The sequence below is a fragment of the Balaenoptera physalus genome (assembly GCF_965194825.1).
Source record: "Balaenoptera physalus genome assembly, chromosome: 3".
In the NCBI taxonomy this organism is placed as follows: domain Eukaryota; kingdom Metazoa; phylum Chordata; class Mammalia; order Artiodactyla; family Balaenopteridae; genus Balaenoptera; species Balaenoptera physalus.
Window position 1 is genome coordinate 165,142,814 of NC_138890.1, and position 16,995 is coordinate 165,159,808.

Genomic DNA, 16,995 nt, shown 5'->3' on the forward strand with positions numbered 1-16,995 from the left:
AGCACATGGGTGACAGTAATGCAACTGGAAAGTTTCAGAGATAATAATACAGACCCATGTAGAGGGTGTAATTGTCCCAGGGGGGTAAGAGACATAGGTGTACTTGCTTATTCATAGACTGGTGACAGTTTACTATGACGCTAATCCTTACTTGTTTGAATGAATTAAATATATTGAAAATGAATGGTCATGAAGGCTGAAACATTTGACGCTAACATCCTAGCAACATTTCTTAGTTTCCTGTTGGTACCGAAGTACAAAATGCTAGGAAATATCAGTGACGTTTATTGAAGCGATTTCCTTTTTCTGTACTTGTGGGTTGATACTTCCAATCAAGTGTTGCTGATTAGATTCTGAAAGCATGTAATTGATTTTCAAACTCTTTACATCCTGGTTGCTATGTTTAAACAGCCACATGAGAAACATTTCCTGAGTCTAGGTAGATTGCTTTTTGTTTTACATGAGCAATAGCTTAAAAGGTGAGTTGACATTTAAAGAAATAAATATTCAAGCACGAGGTACATTTGAAAGTCATTAAGATTAATAAAGGTTTACAATAACATATTATCCTTAAGTGTTGACACAAATACTATGCTGTACTTATCTGACACTAATCTGTCTAACATATGAAGAATGGAAGCAATGATTTGATTTTGACCCAAATAATGATGTAATCATAACCTTTGCAAGAATGAATTAAAGCATATTCTAACCTTTTCATTATTTCACATTTTCACTACCAGAAAATCATTACTCAAAAGGGAAAGGAATGATTTTGCAACGGGGTCTTGCTTAGGGTTATATTTCAATTCCTCATAATGAAACATAAAGGACAGGAAAAAGAAGGTGAGGACATTCTATCAAATCACTACTTGCAGTTTTTCATATGTAATACTCAGTATAGTTTAAGACTTAACCAAGAGAACAACCCATTATGTCTCAGCAGCAAATCTGTCAATATGCTGATGGAGCAGAGGCATAATATATGTTATTTGAATATTGCAACAGGTAACTTTTATTTGTAAAATGCAAGGAAGATTTTACTTTAAGGGAAAAACTTCACAACCTAAGGATTTAATTAAAAAATATCAAGTGAACAAAAATTCTGAAAGCCTGTGAACATTAAACTAGATGAAAATTACAAACTTTTAATATGAAAAATTAAGTAGATCATCCCTTGATTTGTTGAGCATAATAAAGCTTATTGAAACTAATCAAATGACATTTTTTCTTATGAAGGTCTTTCTGATATATAGCATTGGAAACTTACTTCATTGTTCATGATCATTAATGCTGAATTTAATTTAATTCTATTTATTTTAATATTCAAACCTTTATTAGCTTCTGACACCGGTCAACCCCACTCCTGGGAGCAGTTCCCTCCTATACTTGTAAGATCATTTAATATGTACTTCGTAAGGAAGTCTGCATTTAGACTCAGGTTTGTTTGCTTGATTAATTTGGTGAACTTAAAGACATTGCTTAGTCAAAATTCAAACAACACATGGATTCTAAATTGCTCCAAGGTAAATTCTCAATTCTATACAATTTGCTGATTTTTAAAGGGGGGAAAAAAAAGATTTTCTAACTTTTCTCCAATTGTTTCCAAGGACAATTGACAATTTAATGCTATCATTTACATGTAGGCCAAAACATGATTTGTTCCTGTCTCCTTTTCACTTAATTCAACTTAAAAAAAAAAATGTATTGATGGCCCACAATGAGCCAGGTTTTATTTCACTTTCCAAAGATACTTTAGTGAATCAAACAAAGATGCCTGCCTTTGTGGAGCTTATATTCTAGAAGCGATGGGGCAGCAGATAATGATAAACATGGACACATAAATGATATTTTACATTAAAAGGCAATGAGCCTTATGGAATGAAAGAACAAGGAAAGGGTTTTCAATTGTAGGCGGGGCCTGGGGGTGGATTATACTTTTACTTAGGCTGGTATGGGTAGACCTCCTTTTGGTGATAGTTGAGCCAAAAATTTGAAGAAGTGAGGGACTTCACCCATGAAGATATCTGGGGAAAATTGACCCATTCAGAGTCAGAGCAAAATCCTAAATGCGGAACTTGTCTGGTATGTTTGGAGAAAGCTATGAAGCTAGTGTCACCGGAGAAGCAGAAGGTGAACCGGAGCTCCCGCTGCATCTCAGTGATGTGAGATGTCTGAGAACTAAGGGAGGGGTAATCATGTGGGGCTTTTAAGTCATTTTGAAGAGTTTGGTTTATATTCAGAGTGAAATGGGAGCTAATTTAGAAAGACTGAACTTCTGTTTGTTAATGACAATTCTGGCTACCATATAGAGAAGTTGTGGGAGAGGAACTGGGGTCAAATCAGGTCACCTAACGATCAAGCGCTTCCTGTAATTCAGACAGGGAGTGACAGAAAATACAGCCAATCCAAATAAGTACATCTATTTCAGGAAACACCCTGAAGCATCTTTGAATAGGACACTATCTAGTTTACACACCAGTCACATCCGATATTCAAAGGATTTTATAAGGTTATCACTTTAAGTTAAGTTTGGGAACACACATTCACTCCTCTTCTGTGGAGAATGGCTTTTGGCAAGATATTTTTAGTGCCATAACTACATTTCAGTGTGAATTATTTGGTGTGCAGATTATATAAAATGCTTTGACGTATACTATATCAGTACACAGTAAAATCAAAGAGGAGAACTAAGCAGGGCTTAATTCATAGGCCTAGTGTTGCAAACTTCTTTCCCTTTGTCCCTCTGAAATCTGCTTCTCAGAGTGAGACACAATAGGTTGAGCAACAAGCAAGGATTAGGTATGGTTCACATATGATTCCAGAGTTGGTTTATAATCTTGAATGAGAACTGAAAAGTCAAAACCCCTTTACTACAATTCCTTTTCATGTGACTCTTGGGCATGCCATGTTTAAGAGGTACTGTGTCCCACATCCCTTTAGAAATACTAAGTATTTATCTAACTGCCATTCTCCTAGCTCTTTCTAGTCATGGTTCCAAACTGAGCCATGATTTTGAACCATCATTCAACATTTTAACGAGTATGTATTTATGTATCTAGTAAGTTTGGCCAGCCTGGCATTTTCATATGGATTCCCACATATACAGTTTAGGAAGATTACACACATTAAAATGGTTCTTTCTTCCAAAAGTCCCTGTTATATTTACTATAGAGAAAAAAAATTGGATGATCATTTTAACCCTTGCTAATGTTTTTTACAAGATTACAAAAAGTTTTATCTAATAAATAACATAAAATATGTTTTATAAAATATAGATAAATTTTACAAAATATATACAGAGGTTGTATTAATAATTAGTAATTAGTAAATAATTAATAACCAATACAAAACCAATCAGGGGGTTGCTGCTCAGATACACAATTATGAGGATAAAAACAGAACAAAAACAAACATCACTGGAATACAGACCCCCCTCAGCTCCACCACTAACTAATAATAGGGATTGTCCTTAAGGACCTCCTGCCTCCCTCTTGCTGTCAGAATCCATTGTTAGCGACACCCTTTCTCTTTCATCCCTCCACATGTGTACAAAACTCCCAGTACAACTGTATTTAGCTGTGTTCTTTCTCATATCAGGTAAAAAGTAATATGCAAATAAACATGTAATCAAAGAGGTGAGTTATTTGTCAAATCTTGTGAGTTGCAAGGTCTTCTTAGTATGACAGCTAAGGAGAAATTCAATGTTTATATTAGGAAAAAAAACGAATTTAATTATGAAATGTAATCAGCACTCATATGCTGTGTGCCTGCTCCTTGAAAAAAGTTTTGCTAAGTCATGCCTTCAATTTCAAGACCTTACAGTTCATTGGAATGAGGAACTATGAATAGATATGTGCACATCACTACCTCCAGTATAAGACACTGGGAGAGAAGAGCTGGAAGGTAGCACTATAATGCCCTAGATTGCACTAGACATTAAATCTTTACCCATAGGATACCCATTTCATTTTACTAAATGGCTCTCTATAAACCTAGTGAAATGAATGATTTGCCAGATATTGTAAAGAGGGTAGAACTACAGGATTTTATAGTGTAGGTTCAAACTCTTTGCCTGACTCTCATAGTTTATAAGCTAGTCTCTTGCAGCCTTCACACAATGATGTTAAAAGCAAAGCAGCTACAAATTCCCTACCGTCGTCCTGGGCCCCCGTATCTCCAACCAGGAGTCGCTGAGAGGACAGAGCAAAGCGTCACCCTGCTGAATAGCAATTACTGCTTCTGTAATACCTATAATAACTGGCCCTAGTTTATAAAATTGAAACAAATTGCTTACAAGTGATTATTTTCAAGCAACATAAATAGTTTAAAGCTACTGCATCTGAAAAGTTAATTACCCTGAGTGCAACTCAGCATAATTTGCCTTTATAAAATATTTTATATTAAAAACCAGGCTGTTCACTAATGTCAGACAAAGGATTGTTCCCTTTGTGACAAGTTCACTTTTAATTTGCTTTTATTAATTATTTACTGATCCTATTAATAAAGAAAAACTGGAAATATATTACATAGCCTTTTATTTTTGGAAATTGAGATGTATTTAGAACTAAAGAGGAAATGAAGGAAGTAAATGTTCTTGTAATTCTTCACTCTCTGGCCGCTTCTATTCCAGAGACAGGAACAGCCCCCAAGACCACACTGTGAATTCGTCTGAGAATATCAACTGGGCTCAGAAACTTCCTCTCCCCCGCCCTCCAGCAAAACACATTTTATAACCAATCTTAACGAGCTGCAGTCTAGTGACTGTCAGTGGCCAGACCAACAAAGCTGACAAATTAATTTACCTTAAAGCATAGTTAAGTGGTAATAGCAGTGCTGTTTTCTCAGAGAATGTTTGCATTTCAGTAGGGACTCCAGGTTACCCCAAAGGAATTGACAATTAATAGTGAAGCTATACAAATGGCACTGATCAGAAATACCTATACAAATGGGACAGTATTAAGGTATATATATTTTTTCTACATATATTTGCTCCTACAATTTCAATTAGGTAATGATTTTCTGTTTTCTTTCTCAATGGACATTTGTTGTAGGAAAGCAGAAAAAAGCAGCTTAAAGCCAAAGACTTTTCCAGTATTTTATAAAATCTGAAATTGAATAAAGAGGTAGGTGTTCCACGTTAGAAATAAAGAGGATGATAACTTTGGGAAAGACAAGCCAACGACGGGCTGGTTTTCCCCAAGGATGAAAGCAGGTTGGAAGAACCTGAGGATTGTGAGAGTCGTGAGCCGACCTCCACCTGTTTGTGGGGAGGAGGCTGGGGGTGAGCTCGGGCTTATGGAAAAGGATGGAACTGAGCAACGTGGACGCTGGATCCCCACCCAGGAGCATCTGTATTGACCTAGTTCCTGAGCACGGCCCAGAAGCAACAGAGCTAATGGGAATGTGTCCTATAATACCTTGGGGCCATGTAAACATGTAAAGCACTGCGTTGTGCTGGAGTGGAAGTGTGCGCCCCACTAATTGAGTTTAAATTGTACATCTCCCATTCCTAGTAACTCTATTTTTGCATCCACACCCCAATCTCTCAGCTTCTGTCTTTCTAGGTGTCTCCTTGAGCACTATACATCACAGCAGATGCAAAGCAGGGTGTGATACATCTTTCTGGAGCATCAAGTTTTTTTTGTTTTAAAGTATTTATTTATTTATTTATTTATGGCTGTGTTGGGTCTTAGTTTCTGTGCTAGGGCTTTCTCTAGTTGTGGCAAGCGGGGGCCACTCTTCATCGCGGTGCGCGGGCCTCTCACTGTCGCGGCCTCTCTTGTTGCGGAGCACAGGCTCCAGATGCACAGGCTCAGTAATTGTGGCTCACGGGCCCAGCTGCTCCGCGGCACATGGGATCTTCCCAGACCAGGGCTCGAACCCGTGTCCCCTGCATTGGCGGGCAGATTCTCAACCACTGCGCCACCAGGGAAGCCCGAGCATCAAGTTTATTAACTAGAATTGGAAGAACCAAGGAGTCCTTGGAACAAGAACTATCCCCCTCCCCCACCAACACGGAAGACAGAAGAGTGGGGGAGGGGAGACGTGACCCAGGAATGACAGTCCAGTCTCTGAAGTTTCACCCAGGTGGGGGTTGAGGGGCAGACCTGCAGCCACGGTGGCCTCGCCTTCGGTCGCCCGGGCTGCTCCGGACCATCCTCTGAGCTGGCCAGGGTCTTGGATACGATGCTTCTGAAGGCCGCGCAGAGAACACCCTCATCTTCCCCTGCACCGGGCCCCAGGGAGCGTGGCGGCCTGACCTTCCTGCCTCGGTCATGCATGGGGTTCACATGGGCTCACTTTATTATGACGCCGCATGCTGGGCAGCTTGCAACAAAGATGTTTCAAAACAAAGTTCCAGATTCTCCTAGCCACCCCTTGCTTTTTCTGGCTGTGGCCAGAGGGAGTGGATGAGGACACACTCTCAGGCTGCCCAGTGTGGGAGGACCCTCCAGTGTTGGACACACCCGGGGGGCAGCTGGTTCCCTCTGGGGCTCCAATCCTGCTGCTGGTGGAGGGGGATGTCCCAGTGTCACACTGGGGGGCTGGGCTGGGGGTGGCAGTCCTCGACTGCAGGCTGGGTGGGGGACAGGCAGACTCACCGGTCTTCTGCCCCGCCTGCTGGTCTTCCTGCAGCTGCACGTTTTCTCCCTGGTAGAGCCACCTGCTTTTCAGGGGGGACACCACAGGGCTTGGAGAAGGCTCGAGTTCACTGCCGCTGAGGTCCCCGCGACAGAAGGGCCTCACAGTTACGATGGAGGCCCCTACCTGGGGTTTCTTGGCGCTCACACTGCCTGTTCCAGCATCCTGGATCTGGTCGCAAGTCAAGCCCGGAGTCGTCACCGTTGTCACCTTCAGGTCCTCTTCACAGGGTGGCTGGAGTGGCTCCTTCTGGCCCATGTTTAACCAAGCATGCCTCATGAGGTCAGGTAAGGTGCCTCTGTCACTGGGGTTGAGGGCAATCATTTTTTGTAATAGATCCCTTATCTCCAAAGACAGATAAGGTGGGATGTGGTATTTCCCTTGTAGGACTTGCTTCCGCAGCTCCTGGAAGTCTTTTCCCCAAAAGGGATGGCACCCAGTTACCATGGCGTAGAGCACTACTCCCAGGCTCCACACGTCCACCGCAGGGCCGCTGTAGCTCTGCCCCAGGAAGATTTCCGGGGCACAGTAAGGGGGTGTGCCGCAGATTGTGTCCATTTGTCCAGAGTCATCACACTTGTTGCTGAGGCCAAAGTCTGTAAGTTTGATATTCATGTTCGAATCAAGGAGCAGGTTCTCTGGCTTCAGGTCCCGATGCACGATGCCCCTCTGGTGGCAGTGCTGCAGGGCGGAGAGCAGCTGCCGGAACGGGCCTCGGGCCTCCGCCTCTGTCATACGGCCATGGATCTTCAAATAGTGGTACATGTCCCCCCCACTGAGGTACTCCATCACCAGAATAAATGCCTCCTCTGTGTTAATCGCCCCCAGCAGTTTTACAATATTGGGGTGATTCAGGAGCTTCATACCGCACACTTCCCGGAAAAGTGCCTGGACACTTGCGACGCTCTGACGCCTTTTCTTAACCACCTTGAGAGCCACCTGTGTCCCGGTCAGAATGTGCCGCGCCAACTTCACTTTACCGAAGGTGCCTTCACCAATGGTGCGGAGGATCTCAAAGTCATCAATATGAGCCTCCTTGTCAGCAGAGTTGGCTGTGAGGCCCTGCATCGTGGTGACCTGCTAACTACACTGACTGACAGCACTACCTAGCAACGCTAACTACGCTAACTAACAATGCTAACTGTACTAACAGTGCTAAGTGTGCTGTCTCTACTAACAACGCTAACTACGCTAACTGTACCAACGGCGCTAACTAGCACTAACTACACTATGCTAATCAAGTATTAACTACACCAGCTATGCTAACTATACCAACAGTACTGACTATGCTAATTGTACTAATCTAGCAATACTAACTAAAATTAAGATACAAATGAGAAAAAGAACAAAGGAAGAAAAGAAAGCAGAAGAAATGGAAAAGAAACACCAAAAAATGGAGAAGAAAAAATTTTAAACTAAAAGAAATGATAAAGAGAGAAAAATGAGAAGAAGGCAAAGAAGAAAGAAAAATGAGAAAAATAAAAAAGAGTAGAGAAAAGAGAAAAACAAATCAACAAAATGGCAGCAACAAGGAAAAAACAAGCTAACTGTAGGTCCAAGGCCGTCAGGTCACCAAAAGCAGCTTCCTGGGCTCTAAGGACCAAAAACCTGGGCCCAGCTGCCCCTTTTACAGGGCTCTGTGAAGTACATCACAGTGGTGCACTCTGAGGTCAGAGCAAGAAATGGATGCATCACAGCTGGGGGTAAACCACAGGGGTTTTCTCACTTCTTGAGTTCAAGGCCCCTTTACACTTAGGAAAAAGGATCCCAAAGAAATTTTTCTTTACGTGTGTTATTAGACATTGGTATTCACTTTGTTATAAATTAAAATCTGTAGGATACTTCAGTGGCCTTTTTATTTCTCGTTTGAAAATCTGTAATAATTTTAAAGACCTCATAATCTCTACACTTGAAATATTCAATTCCTTTTCCTTAAATTCTGGTCTCAAAATAATGTTGCAACTTAACTGACTTCACGATACTATACAAAATGTTCTGCTGCATAAGACATGATAAGGTACATTATGAAAGTTCTATGAAGCTGAGAGAAGATTTGCCAGGAAGGTCATGAGCAGATTTCTCATCAGGAGCCTCGGAGGCCAGATGGCATGGCTCAATGTACTTCAAGTGTTGAAGGAAAGAAACCGTCAACCAAGAATCCTATATCTAGCAAAACTTTCCTTCGAAAATGAGGGAGAAATCAAGACATTCCCAGTTAATCAAGAGTTGAGAGAGTTCTTAACCACCAGACCCGCCTGCCACAGGGAGTTCTTCAGGTTGGAGTCAAGGACCCTGCACAGTAGCTCAAAGCCTTATGAAGAAATAAAGACCTCTGGCAAAAGTAGATAGACGGGCGATGAGAAAAGCTAATACTGTTGTAACTTTGGTTTGTAGCTCCACTTTTTGTTTTCTATTTGATTTAAGAGACTAATATATAATAAAACACACCACACACATAGAAATCAAAAAAAAATCTATACCTAAAGCTATCACTAGAATTAAAAAATTTCACACATCTTATTAATATATACACTTGATGAAAAAAGCGTTGAAAATTAGCATCAATATTGATATAACTATTTAGGAATTTAGATGACATGTTCCCCTATGTAATTAAATTAATATTTGGGAGAAAATTAGGAGATAAAAATTCTTTGAAATCTTAACATTTCATTATAAAATAACCTTAATAATTACATAAATGAAGTAGAACTTTGGTGTGTAGATTTCTATCTACATATACATGGAAAATTATGAAATATATACAAACATGTACACACAGAATGGCCTTTACATATTCTATGAAAAATTCGTTCCCACCAACTAATGTTATCACGGAAAAAAATTTCCAGAGGAGATATAGATAGATAGATAGATAGATAGATAGACAGACAGACAGATATGGATATATGTATCTATGTTTGCCTCTATAGACCCTTACTAGTAGTTGGCATTATGGATGGTTCTACTAATTGACTCTTCTCAAATTTCTCCATGTAAGTTTGAGATAAACATGTAGGACAGCTTTCTTACCATGTGGGTAGTAAATGGGAGCAACAAGGACTATTGAAGGAGAACACAGCACATTGCTGCGTTAGTCTACTGAATATACTAAAGGGAGAAATTGAACCATCCCCATGTCAATCCTTGGGGATTAAGCAGAAGAACAAGGTGTTTACGTTACTCAAGTTTCAAACAAGCGAACAGACACCTCAGCACTTCCAGGTAACTACATTTCCACAAAAACTCCTATGAACATGCCAATAAGTCCAGAGCATCAAGAACTATGGCTAAAGAGGCCTTATGAGGCACTCAAAGACCTCACTTAGCCTAGAGTAAGTGGTTATACAGACTAATCCTTCTGTAACCCAAGTGAGGGGTGGAGAAGAAGCACTTCCTCATAGCATAGGGCAGTGGTGATGGACAGAGAATATGCAAGGAATGAACTCTTAATACTGGCATCTTGTAGGCACACAGAGTATATAGATCATAGGAACAATGAGAAAAGAAACCTTTAGTTCCTTTAATTGGCTGAATTCATTAGAGGCTAGTATGGTTTCAACAAAAAAAAAAAAAAAAAAAAAAAGAGGCTCTTTCTAGCACAAGAGTTGGAAGATTGGTGGCCTATTTCAGTAGTTCTTATATAATCCAAACTCAGGTGAACAAGTGTTAGAGACAATATACTTTATTATGATCAATCTTTGTAGGAGAGGCATAAACCCAGTCTGATTATATTTGAAAAAAAACTACTGTGATAATACTTCCCTTCCACGTGTTGGAGTATAATCTGCCATAATATATTTGGAGAAAATCTGGAATTTATCACATTCACAGTGAAAAAAAGAACAATCTGCCAGGGATTGGGGAGGGGAGGAGGGAAGGATGAACAGCTAGAGCAGACAGGATTTTTAGGGCAGTAAAACTATTCCACATGATGTGGTGGTAATGGTGGGTACATAACATCATGCCTTTGACAAAACCCACAGAACTGTAGATCACAAAGAATGTGAGCCCTTAAAATAACTGACTTTATTTTATAACAATGTATCAATGTAGGTTCAATTTTAACATGCTTACCACACCAAGGCAAGATGTTAATAATGAGGGCAAGGGAAGGAGTAGGAGGGGGAGTATATGGGAACTCTGAACATTCTGCTCAATTTTTCTGCAAGCTCAAAACTATTCTAAAAATAAATTCCAATAATTCAAAAAATGTAAAGGGAATAAGAAAGGCATATGAAGTTAATACTAAACTAAAAACTTTGGAGTAGGCATATTAATTTCAACAAAGCTGATTTAAGAATCAGCTTGGGACACCTGGAAACAAAGGGCAGGGTTAGCCCCTACAGCCAGTGCTGCTTTACAAGATTTGGAATAAACACATAACTGAGTCTTTTGCTCCATGTGGGAGTGAAGAAAAGTGTAGGAGGGGCCTTGCCTCCAGCCTTACAGTCAGCTCCCTGAGGGGTTGTTCTCTATCTTGTTTCATAGTGAGACTGTTTATTGGTGACATTCTTTCTGGGTCAAAACCATTCCAGTGGGGGTAAGCTGAGACGAAGTGAGAGAGTGTCATGGACATACATACACTACCAAATATAAAATAGATAGCTGGTGGGAAGCAGCCGCATAGCACAGGGAGATCAGCTCGGTGCTTTGTGACCACCTAGAGGGGTGGGATAGGGAGGGTGGGAGGGAGATGCAAGAGGGAGGAGATACGGGGATATATGTATACATATAGCTGATTCACTTTGTTATACAGCAGAAACTAACACAACATTGTAGAGCAATTATACTCCAATAAAGATGTTAAAAAAATTTTTTTTTTAATTAAAAATACCAAGGAAAAGGTGGGACATTACATATTAATAAAAGTATCAATTCTCCAAAAAGACATAAAACTCCTAAAGTTGTGGAATCTGACATCAAGCTTTCAATATATGTGAAGCAAAAACTGATAGATCAAGTAGGTACAGAATCAGTAAGGATAGACTTGACCTGGACAGTAATAGCAATCAAACTAATATAACTGGCATTTATAGACTACTCCACTCAACAACAATAAAAGATACATTTTTCTCAAGCTCATGTGGATCACAGAGAAAAGTCTCAAGAGGAATTTTAAAAAGCAATTATATAGAATTAAAAATTTTAAAAAAATTGTAGATACAGAGAAAGCAGTGCTGAGAGGAAAATTAAGTGCATATATTCAGAAAGAAGAAAGATCTATAATCAGTAATCTGAGCTCCACCTCAGGAAACTAGAGAATGAAGAACAATTTAATATTAGTGTAAACAGAAAGTAAAAAGAAATAATACATATGTGAGCATAAGTTATTGAAACTGAAAACTTTAGTAGAGAAAATCAATGAAACCAAAAACTTCTTTGAAAAGACCAGCAAAACTGATAAACCTCTAGCCAGGTTAACAGAAAAAGAAAAGAAAAGAAAAAATAATTACCAGTATCAGAAATTAAAGAGACGTCATCCTGACCTGTTTCATGAATGTTAAAAAGGCAGTAAAGAACAACAAGCAGAACTCTATAATTTAGATGAAACAGAATGATTTCTTCACAGACACAAATGCTTAAAACTTACACAAGGAGAGACAGGTAATCTGATCAGGCCCATATCTATTAAAAAAAAAATTGTATCAATAATCAAAAACCTTCCAAAAAAGAAACCTTCAGTTCAGATAGTCACCGGTGAATTTTACCAAATCAAAAGAAAGGGTGCCAATTACCACAATCTCTTCCAGAAAACAGAAGCTGAGGAAACTCATTCTATGAGGTCAGCATTACCATAATACCAAAACCAGACACAAGCATTACGTGACATAAAAATATTTATATATCATGTTAAGAAGTTGAAAACTTTCTCACTAAAATCCAGAAAAAAGGAAAGATATTCTCTTTTACTCTTCCTACTCTCCGTTTTAGTGAGATTTTTAGCTAGTACTTTAAAACAAGAAAAAAAAAAAACAAAGAGAAAGTATTTGGCTTGGAAAGGATTACATAAAGCTGTCTATACTTGCAGATGACATGACTGTCTCTGCAGAAAAATATAATTTTGGAAAATTATGGAAATAATAAAGGACCATAACAAGGTCACAGGATTCATGGTTTAGTATATATTTTTGTGTATATGCTATACATACATATATATGTATTTTGTATATATACCGTACATATAAATATAAACACACATACATTTAATACGTCAATGAAATTTGAAATTAAAACATACCATGTTGGGCTTCCCTGGTGGTGCAGTGGTTGAGAATCTGCCTGCCAATGCAGGGGACACGGGTTCGAGCCCTGGTCTGGGAAGATCCCACGTGCCGCGGAGCAACTGGGCCCGTGAGCCACAACTACTGAGCCTGCGCGTCTGGAGCCTGTGCCCTGCAACAAGAGAGGCCGCGACAGTGAGAGGCCCGCGCACCGCGATGAAGAGTGGCCCCCGCTTGCCGCAACTAGAGAAAGCCCTCGCACAGAAACAAAAACCCACCACAGCCAAAAATAAATAAAATAAATTTCTAGTTAATATTATAAACAAAAAAAAAACATACCAGGTATATTGTACCATAAAAATGAAGTACTTAAATATAAATCTAACAAAATATGTATAGGAACTATATGTGCAAAACTATAAAATGCTGATAAAAGAAACCAAAGATTAAATAAATCAAGAGTTATTCTGTGTATACTGACTGGAAAAATCAATATTATTAAGATGTTTATTCTTCTTAACTGTATCTATATATTCCATGCAATTCCAATCAAAATTCCAGTGAGCTCTTTTCTTGATATTGACACACTAATATCAAGTTAATGTGGAAAGGAGAAAGACCTAAAACAGCCAAAACAATAATAGAAGATTAACAGCATAGCTGTAGTGCTAACAATTCCTGATTTCAAGAATTACTATAAAGCTACAGTAATCAAGAGAGCATGATATTGGCTCAAGAATAGACACATAGATCAATTAAACCATAGAAACAGCCCAGAAGGAGAGGCACAGAAATGCAGTCAACTGGTATTTCACAAGGGACAAAGACAATCAAGAGAGAAATAGATGAATGGATAAACAAAGTGTGGTACATTCAAACAGTGCAATATTCTTCAATGAAGAAAAATAAATGAACTAAAATGCCATGAAAGGATATGGATGAATATTAAATGTATAGGGTAAAATGAAAGAAGCCAGTAGCAAAAGTCTACATACTGAATTATTCCACTTATATGACATCTGGAAATGACAGAACCTATAGGCATGGTAAATCAGTAATGGCCAGTAGATTAAAGAAGGGCTAGAAATGATGATGAAACACAGGGAATATGTTCAGAGTTTCAAAACAATGCTGTATACTTTCATTGCAGATACATGACACTAAGCATTTGTAAAATTCCATAGAGCTTTACAGCTCAAATAGTAAATATTAATATAAACAAATTTTAAAAAATCATTTAAGAGGTCAGGGGAATCCAGGATGGGTGCAGAATGTAACTCGGGGCTGGGTATATGGGAACTGTCTGTATTACCCTTTCAATTTTTCTATAAATCTAAAATGTTTTCTAAAAACAAAAATTTATTTTTAAAAAATTCTGCAAGACACAAATAGAATACATTCAAAGAAAGTCACATCATAGTCAAACATCATAAATGAAAATAATATTTAACCAGAAAATAAAAAGATACATTATATTCTGGCACAACAATAAGAAGAATGAGAGCTAACATCATCAGAAACAAGTGAAGCCAGAGATAATAAAATCATATATTTAATGAAATTATAGGAAAAATGTGTAACCCCCAAACTTTATCTCTACTAATAATTTTGTCCCAAAATTAAGGTTAAATAATGAAATTTTCAAATAAACAAGAACAGGCAGAATTTGTTGCTAGCTGAACCAGACTGCAAGGAATACTGTTGATAGCTCTTCAGATAAGACAAAGAAAACCAAACCAAACCAAAACAAACAAACAAAAATGAGCACAAATTTACTGATGTACGTATCTGCAGGAAGAAACGAAGAGCACCGGAAAGGGAAATTGTGAATTTAACTATAAAATAATATTTATAAAATATATTAAATAGTTACTAACTCTTTAAAGAAAAAACTACACTGTGCATACATAACACATAATAGAAGGAGAATGAGTGACAACTAAAGTACAAAGGACAAAACAACAATACATGGTATTTTACTTACAATAATGGCTAATTGGCATAATTTAAGTCACTTTGAAAAGGTAAAGATTAAAAAGCTGAATTTAGAAAATAACCAGTAATAACACAAAGCAACATACATTTAAAACACTGACAGAATTAACAGGAGTTACAGAAAAATATACAATGAACCACAGCTATTTCAAACAGGATTTTCGCATAATTAAAAACAAAACAATCAGTAATGCTATAAAAGCTTTATTTTTTATTGAAGTAAAATTGATGTATACCATTATAAAAGTTTCCGGTGTGCAACACTGTAATTCAATACACAACGGGATCATCATCAAAAGTGTAGTTATCATCCATCACCACAGAGTCGATCCCTTTTACCCATTTTGCCCACCTCTCAACCCCTTCTCCTCTGCTGTATCTCTTCTAGATATAAAAGTTTTAAACTATATTATTATCTAACTTACCTAACAGAAATTTATAGAATACTACATCTGGCAGCTAAAATACATAGTCTTTGGGGCTATAAAACAAGTCTCAATAAGTCACAAAGGATCATATGTTCTGTGAACATACATAAATGAATAAATGCTTTCGCGAAGAATAATGAGATAATCTTATGTGTTTGAGAATTAGCAGTACGTGTCTAAATGAACACTTGTTTAAAAAAATGCAATGGGAATTTAAAATATATTATTGACAGTATGGAAATAGAAATGTACCTTATCAAAACTTATATGATTGAGGCAAAACAGTCTTTGGCTATACTTTATCATTTAAATATGAAAGTTTAAAAAATCAATCAGCTAAGCCTCCATCTCAAGATTCTAAAAAGGAAAAGGGGAAATTTAAAACCCAGAGGAAGAAGAAGGATAAAAAGTAGAATGATGAGAACAAAGATCAAAGATATAAAATAGAGAAAAATAACAAAGCCATAAGCGTTAATCTTTGAAAGTTTAATAAAATTGATAAACTCTGTAGTAGTAGAATAATACCCCCTCCCAAGTTGTATAAGTGTTATTTCCCAGAACCTGGGAATATGTTCCCTTACATGGCAAAGAGACATTGCAGATGCAGTTAAGTCAGGATCTCCATAGCGTTTCCTGAATTACCCTGGTGAGCCAGTGTAATCACAAAGGTCCTTATTTTGAAAAAGAGTAGACGAGGGAAGCAGAAGTGTCGGAGTCAGAGAAGGAGATGTGACAGTGGAAGCAAAGTGAGAATGATCTCATTTCAGGCTGTAAGTATGGAAGGGGGCCAGTAGCTGAGGATTGGGGAGAGCCTCTAGAAGCTGAGAAAGGCAAGAAACTGGATTCCCAGAATGTGCAGAAGGAATGGGGTCCTGTAAACATTTTAACTGTAGCTTAGTTAGACCTATTTTGAACTGTGATCTCCAGAACTGTAAAATAATCAATTTGTGGTGTTTTAAGTCACTAAGACTGTGTTAATTTGGTACAGCAGCAACAGGAAACTAAGAGAAACCCTTAGCAAGACTGATAAAAAAATGTAAAGTACACACAAATTAACGTTAACTGAAAGCAGTATAGTGGTGCCAATACACATATTTTCAAATTAAAGGAGAATAAGAGAATAGTGTATTTCCTTCTTGATTTTCAATACTGTATTTAGCAGAAACCAACTTTATTTATTAGCATAAGGACATAGGGGCGACAATGAAAAACAACAATCATAAGGAGAAAAAAGAAAAGAAAACAAAATGTACTATTTAATTAATTGTAAATGGATTAAAAAAATCATCCATTTTTAATTTGCTGTTTGTTAACTTTTTTTTTTTAACATCTTTATTGGAGTATAATTCCTTTACAGTGTTGTGTTAGTTTCTGCTGTATATCAAAGTGAATCAGCTATACATATACATATAGCCCCAGATGCCCTCCCTCTTGCCTCTCCCTTCCCCCGTCCCTATCCCACCCCTCTAGGTGGTCACAAAGCACGGAGCTGATCTCCCTGTGCTTGAGTATCTTTTTAAAACAGCAAGATGTCCGGATCCTAATATCAATAAAACAAATTAGGACCATAAATGACTCCATTAAAATAAATCTGTTGCCCATAAATTTTCTAGCAATTAATATAAATCAACTTTATTATAAATTGTATAGTACACTCCTGCCAAACTGAGAACTATATATTTTATTTCCATCTGTATTTTGAA

The 16,995-nt window shown here is 38.0% G+C and overlaps 1 long non-coding RNA gene across 2 annotated transcripts in view; it reads right to left on the reverse strand.

The window, feature by feature from the left end:
* Positions 1–16,995, reverse strand: part of LOC309658426 — a 179,209-nt gene that overhangs the window by 95,802 nt on the left and 66,412 nt on the right. The window contains exons 3-4 of one of the 2 annotated variants that reach the window (XR_014262232.1): positions 12,887–13,041; positions 11,680–12,273 (exon numbers count right to left, since the gene is read on the reverse strand). This is a non-coding gene — a long non-coding RNA (uncharacterized lncRNA). Of the gene's footprint in view, positions 1–11,679; positions 12,274–12,886; positions 13,042–16,995 lie in introns of those variants that run through there. The other variant, XR_014262231.1, reaches the window with a different exon arrangement.